Source organism: Hordeum vulgare, chromosome 3H, assembly GCF_904849725.1.
Source record: "Hordeum vulgare subsp. vulgare chromosome 3H, MorexV3_pseudomolecules_assembly, whole genome shotgun sequence".
In the NCBI taxonomy this organism is placed as follows: domain Eukaryota; kingdom Viridiplantae; phylum Streptophyta; class Magnoliopsida; order Poales; family Poaceae; genus Hordeum; species Hordeum vulgare.
The window spans coordinates 616,502,269-616,509,238 of NC_058520.1; the positions used below are offsets into that span (position 1 = coordinate 616,502,269).

The 6,970-nt window shown below is 39.3% G+C and overlaps 1 long non-coding RNA gene across 1 annotated transcript; it reads left to right on the forward strand.

Moving 5' to 3' along the window:
* The first annotated feature begins 5,900 nt into the window (after positions 1-5,900).
* On the forward strand, positions 5,901-6,578 carry LOC123441186. The gene is made up of 2 exons (XR_006630425.1): positions 5,901-6,051; positions 6,227-6,578. It is a non-coding gene; the product is annotated as an uncharacterized LOC123441186 (long non-coding RNA).
* The last annotated feature ends 392 nt before the right edge of the window (positions 6,579-6,970 follow it).

Below are 6,970 nucleotides of genomic sequence, written 5' to 3' on the forward strand. Positions count from 1 at the left end.
ATGTTTTTTGGGGAGGAAATTTTTTTGCTTGGTGTTTGCGAAAGACAGTGCTAGTTGCCCCTTCACAAGTAGGAAATCAAGTAAGTTTTAATACCTGGTCTATCTGATTTATCAGGTTAGCTCTGAGTCCCGTGGCTCATTTTGTTAAAACGGTACATAGCCTTTGGGTGATGTTCTTACTTTATGAGCAACGTTGTAGATGTTACCGTCAAACTACAGCCTTTGCGCGGTAATTTATATAATGCCGAACTCTTCCATGCATCGTAGTAAAACCCATATGTCTTTTTTTTAATTAATTTTAGATTAACATTTCATTGTCACTAGGGTCGAAGATGGGGATGTTGAGAAGCTATGCTGGTAGGACGTCACCACTAGAATAGAGGGCTGCCATCCTCAGAGACATCGCTCGTTCCTCGATGCAAAGGGCGGACTCCCTCGCCGAGATCACTCATTTATATTTTGAGAGGTCGGACTTCCTCGCCGAGGTCGCTCGTTTTGAAGTTGAGAGACATATAGCCTTCATGAAGCGCCCTAATGCAGCGGTTGAGAAGGCTGCCATGCTCATTGATATGACCTCCTCCTTCGATGAGAGAGCTCATGTAGCGTCCGCCTTCGCGGACGCCTACGACGAGAGCTAGCAGATAGCCGTCAGGAGGGTAGCTATCTACGACACGCATGCTGCTACAACGGTCATGACGGCCCCCTCAACAAGGAGAGTGCTTGTGCAGCCATGGAGAGCGCGGCCTTATCCGCCTCACAAGCTTGTGCAGCCTTGTCAAAAGGAAACGGAGAACAAGAAAGAAAAGAAACAAAATAAAACAGAAAAAAGAAAAAAATACACGAAGAGAACTACTCTAGTAGCTTTAACTACGGTGCGCCCCATGTAATTTCTTCTAAACGAACGTGGGCGGACCACGGTTCAACTCCTTCTTCTTGCGTTTTCTATATATTTTAACTACTACTAGCAAAAGGGCCCATGCGTTACAACGGGAGAAAGAAATACCATACGGCACACGCTCTTAATTTATAAAAAATGTCTATAATTTGACAATTTATAGTTACGATACAGATAAAGATGGTCTTATCCTACAAAAATGCAGTTCAAAATTTCACAGGTCTTCTATTTTAACACGGCTTGCATGTAGATTTAATACGTACAAAGAATCAGTCAAGTGACCTTCAGTTTCATCTCTAATCCTGATTTTGTTGACGTGTTCATGCCCAACCCGGATGAGTACCGGTATGAAAGAAAGACGAATAATGACTTATTTATTAAGATTGCACCCTAGATAGTATTTTTATTAAACGTTTAACAGATAAAATAATATCATATTTAAATTCTACATATTTTTCTAATCAAATTCCATGTATAATATGTTAAATTTGAAGTTACGGTTTAAAAGATATGAATATTTAAAAAATATTTAATATATACTACGAGTTTAATGTCATAAACAGTAAGGGCTTTTTTTGTAAAATCACCTCGGTAGGTTTTCCGACGAAAGCAATAGCTTCTTTATTATTAGGTAAAAAATACGCGTAAGGCCATAAATAGTCGCTGCAATGGGCATGGTATGTCTTGCTTTGTGCAACTCAGTATTCTCAGCCGGCCTTGTAGCCATGTGGGTTATTCACGCTGACATCACACATGTTTTGTTTTCACTTATTTTCTTTATTTATATTTTGACGTGCATCTTTCCCTAATAATAAAGCAAATAGGGTTTCTGGTCGTTCGTCGGCGGCGTTTTTGCAAAAAAGTCCATGTGTTGTTCAGTATTCAACCCGCAGTCCAGTAAATAAGTGGAAAAAACATTTCACTTTTACAATAGCACCCCTACCGACAGTCACGACCTTCTTATCCAGAGACCCAAACGCGCCCGCCGCCGGCAGCTCGGCTCTCTCCGGCCGGTTCCGGCGTTCTCCAGCGACTTCCACCACTGGCAGCACCGTCCCGAGCTCGCCTCGATCCACTCGGTCTTTCCCCCAGCGGGATTCGCTGCTCCCGGCCACCAGCGATGACCTTAAGCCCTCACCATGGCTAGGGTTTCGGGCGCCTTCACACTGGCGTTGCCCCGGTGCCTCCGACGGCGCCTCTCCGACGCCCACCGCGCCTGGACACACAGCTCCATCTTCAGAATGTGCTCCTCCATCCGATGGCCATGGGGTGAGTTCATCCCTGTCCCCTATATCTCCCCCTTTCTCTCTCTAATATTTGGTTTGGTCCTCCATTGTAGATGTGCAGGGCAAGGATTGGATGCTTGAGGAAGGAGGGGTTGACCTTGCCTTGCTGCAGCTCGGGACACATCACCCATGGAGCTTCCTCCTTTCTGTCTCCAGGTGAGTTTGCCCCCTCCTCTCTCTGCTCCTGTACGTGGCCATTTAAGGCATTGCTCTTGGTTAGGATTTATCACTGTTTGGGCTCAATTGGCTACTGCTTGAGGTCAACTTTGTTGATACTGTTAAGTGTTTATTGTTCTTTGAATTGAACAACAAGGTTAACCATGAATTTGTTAGTTGAATTGATGCACGACTGAACTGCAGTTGTTAGTTAAGCCTGCGCGTAGGCCGCCACCGTAGTGTTCCACGTCACCTTCCCGACGCCTACCTCAGCGCGCGCCGCGTTGTGGGCGTCCACGAAGTCATCCGGCGAGTTCTGAGCCGTGACCGCCATGGCGGACACAAGAGCTAAGAGCAGTAGCACCGCTAGCTTCGGCGAGTACTCCATGGCTTGTTAAGCCTTACAAAACTAAGTCGAAGATGTATCTGTATCACTGTATGCTGTAACGATGAGATAGACTTGCTCCATGCGTTGTGTATTTATACTGCCTGCACAAGATTCGATGGCTTCTCTAAGCTTGGAAACTTCCATAGAAAAAAGTATCTCGCCAATCATGGTTGGTCGGTCGTCAATTTCTAATACAGCAATGCTACACACGCCCGTCGGATCTTTTCCAAGGCTGGAGTTGATAACACAAGGCTTCTCGAGGCCACGGAGAAGTACATCCAGCGGCAACCTAAGGTGGTTTATCATGGACATACATATCAATTGACTCTCCTACTTTATACGTATATATATACTAGCAAAATGGCCCGTACTTTGCCACGGAAGAAAAAAAAAACATAATCTCCAATGAAGGTGACCACATTATGTTCACATATCATCGTTCGATTTAGAAATTTTGTGCACAAATGCAAGAAAATGTTTCTTCTTTTAAATTTATTCACAAGTTGAAGCAATCTTTACATTTTCAAAAAATATATGTCATGGTTGTCAAAAATCTTGGTAACTCAAAGATTTATTCTGAATTTCAAGATTTTTTTAGAAAACATACAATAATAATCCGATCCATACAACAGTTAATTCTTCAAAATTCACAAAGGTATATTGTCACAAAGACTTAGAAGCATTAATATTTAACTACATATATTAGATCTTTCGTCAACAATTTTACAAATATGGGAACAATTTTAAAATCGAGAACATTTTTTACAATTTATAAACATTTACTAAAAATCATGAATATTTTTTATATTTCGAACGGGTTTAAATATTTTCTTTTGAATTGGCGACCAATTCAAGAAAATACAAACATAATTTTTGATGTTGGAGGATTTTATTTTAAATTCACAAACATTTTTTGAAACGCATGAAGTTTTTCTGAATAAACAAACATTTTTATAAATCAGTAATATATTTATTAAATTCATGGACATTGTTTTCGAATTTGCAAAAAAATAAAAATCCGGCGCTTTTTTTGAATCCTACTTTTAATTCAAAATAAAAATTCGTCAGCATTTTAATTCAAAATTTCGATTTTTTAATATGCAAAAGTTTTTGTAATTCTAAATTATATAAATTATAAATAAAGAAAAATGGAACGGAAAATTTTAAATAAAAAAAGAAACTATCAAAACAGGCATTAGCTATTTTTAAAATTTTAGGACATTTTTTAAATGCATTAACATATTTTGTATTAGAAAGCATTTTGTTAAATGCCTTTAATAATTTTTAATACATGGAATTGTATTTGAGATTATGGACTATTCTTATTGTACAAACATTTTTCTAAAATTGCAAATATTTTATTGTATATGCGAGCATTTTTTACAATACTCCGAGCAGTTTTTGAAGTCACAAACATTTTAATTTTTTAAATATGTTGCTTTATAATTTTCAGTTTATTAAAATTTTAAAGATTATTTGAAGTTCTAAATTATTTAAAATAAAAAAATAAAACGAAGCTGAAAATAAATAAATAAACGGAACTAAAAGGAGGCGCCTATGCATGGGCCGGCCCATTCGGTGTGCTGGATATTCTCCCAGCGTGCAGAGCGTAATATAGGAGGTTTTTACATGGGCCGGCTCAGTCCAAGATTTTTCGCTTTGTGAAACGCTTTCTATTAATTACCGGTGGTATGGTGGGTAATTTATGCAAACTTTAGGGGTAATTTTCAAGACGGACGACCAGAAACCGTATTTGCTTTATTATTAGGGAGAGATATATTGATTTATTGTCAACAAACAAGAGATATACACAAGTTGTGGTTGACTAAACTGCAGTTGTTAGTTGAGTTGTTCAATCTTGAATTTAGGAAGCTGCTACTGAAATAAGAAAAAAAAATATTGTTTGAGGTCCATGTGCCTCCCGTGCTCATCAACTTGCATCCCACCCTCCCCTCCGGTGACGGCAGCCAACGGTTGCATCGCAAGAGCTGTTGCTGTACTTCCTTCTTTGATTTTTCTCCTACATGTTGCAGGCGTTTGAGGCATCGACAAACAAAGACAGGGTTCGGCGTCGGTTGAACTAGCTGGTGGGGACACATTTCTCTCAATTATCTCTATATCCGTCTCTGTCATGATATTTAGAAGCCATCTATCAATCCCGTCGATGCCTAATTCCAAAATCCCATCTCGCTCCCTCTCAATCCCCGGTCCCTCAGTTACAGGATATGCCGCCGCCGCCGCCAGCAAGGTCCCAAGGGTCGCTGTGAGTCTCCCCGGTCGACGTCGCCGTCCATCTGTGCTCCGAGCTTGACGATTCCAGTGAGGTGAGATTTCGTAGCGTTGTCAATGTCAGGTATGTCAAAAATTTCTTACTTATTTATTTCTTATTTACTTATTTATTTCACATTTACTTAGCCAACTTATTTTACTACCTGGGGTGTTCTGGAGTTTTGTTTCTAAAACACATTGCATTTTGTTGTTCTAAAGTGTTGGTACTGATGCATGAAACTACTGCATCTAAAATGACATGGTATTAGTATTATGTTTTTAGAAGAATACCACTTGCCTTAAGCCCTCAGTAAATCAAAATATGTACTGATGTTACACTTGAATATTACTATTTTATCGACACTTGAATATGCATTATGATTTAGTGCACGTGCAACAAATGGTCAATGGATCAGTATTTTCTGGAAACCTTTTGTTCCATATGAAGTTTTGATTTCAGCTTGATATATTAATAATATTATTACCATGCACTCCAAACTTTTCATTGCTGACTTCACGTCAAAAAACAATTATTCATCTTGGGCAGTCATGGTTGTTCGAGACTCCGCAAGAAGATGATCAAGGCTCGGCGGCGCGACTGCTTCTTCGTCATCTTCGATGAGCGCCGTCCAACACGATTTTCCACTGGCATGTTCGATGGAATGCCACTGCTTTTATTATGGCATCCAACACTTGCAGATGTGACTTAAAAGGGGGTTCTAAAGCTGATGAACTTGGATGGCCTAACAGTCTATCATACTAACAACCATCTCCAAGTAACACAAACTTGAAGATTTTCTTAGATTCATACACAACTTCAGCTATAGATACTTGCTTTGTTCTCTAGTATTCCTATACATTTTAAGCGGATGAGCTGCACATATATTCGTTAGGAAATGATGGAGGTGGCCCTATTTAAAATGATGTTTCAGAATATATTTTTGCAGTAAATATCAGGGCGCCAGCAACGTTTCTATTATGTTTCAGGAGAAGTTTGGATCTTTTTGAACAGTCATTGCAGCCATCTTTCTGAATAAGTATGAAAACAACACTATGAGGTAATGCAAGCATGAGGGTGCCTCTTCATAATATCCGAACATATGGGCTACTCAAGGCTTTATGTTGTTTTTCAATCTAAGACACGTGAAACATCGCTGTCATTATTTTACATACCAATATCATTGCTTTCTCCAATTTCAATTGATTTTGATTTCTTGATCCATCTTTGTATAGGACAAAGAGGAGATAAAAGGAGTATTGGAAAGCTTAAAGCCAGTCCCCCAAAACCACTCCATCTCGAGAAAGAAGAAAATATTTGGCATGAACTGTCCGATCTACTACACGTAATTTGGTCTTTTATTATGCACACAGTATATCTTCATATAAAATAATCTAGAGGCTTGTTCTCTGAGGCATATCAAGCATGTTTCTGATGGAGAAGAACGAAGCAATTCTTCTCTTCTATTCAAACAGTTGCAAGCAAGATTCTAAAATAACGCTTTATAGTCAAGCTACGCATTTGTTCTAAGCTTCACATGTTTATACCTACTATTAAAGAGATGAACGCTTCTTTCTCCTGTTTTTATACGTTTGTCTTCCTTTCTTTCATACGTCAAAAGTCCTTTGTCCGTCAGGTGTGGGATAAGGGGATCAAACTCTTAACCTAGGCTCACGTACGAGCAATAGCTACCACTGAGCTAGCGTTAGGTTATGTGTCCAAGTTCTGATTCGTTTGTCTATTAAATAGTCCCCCTTGCTTTCTTAAACCCGAATTGACCAATTTATATATGTCTTTCATTTGAAACCAATAAACCACCTTGAGGCTCAATAAGCAAAGTGTAGTGGGTCTTATTTGATTACAAATATCATCAGGAATGAATTACCTTCACTGAAGGCGTATATACGAATGAGGGGCAAGGAAAATAGAGGCCAGAACCGCACATGCATATGAAGAAGGCAGGATTCAGGAAGTAAAAG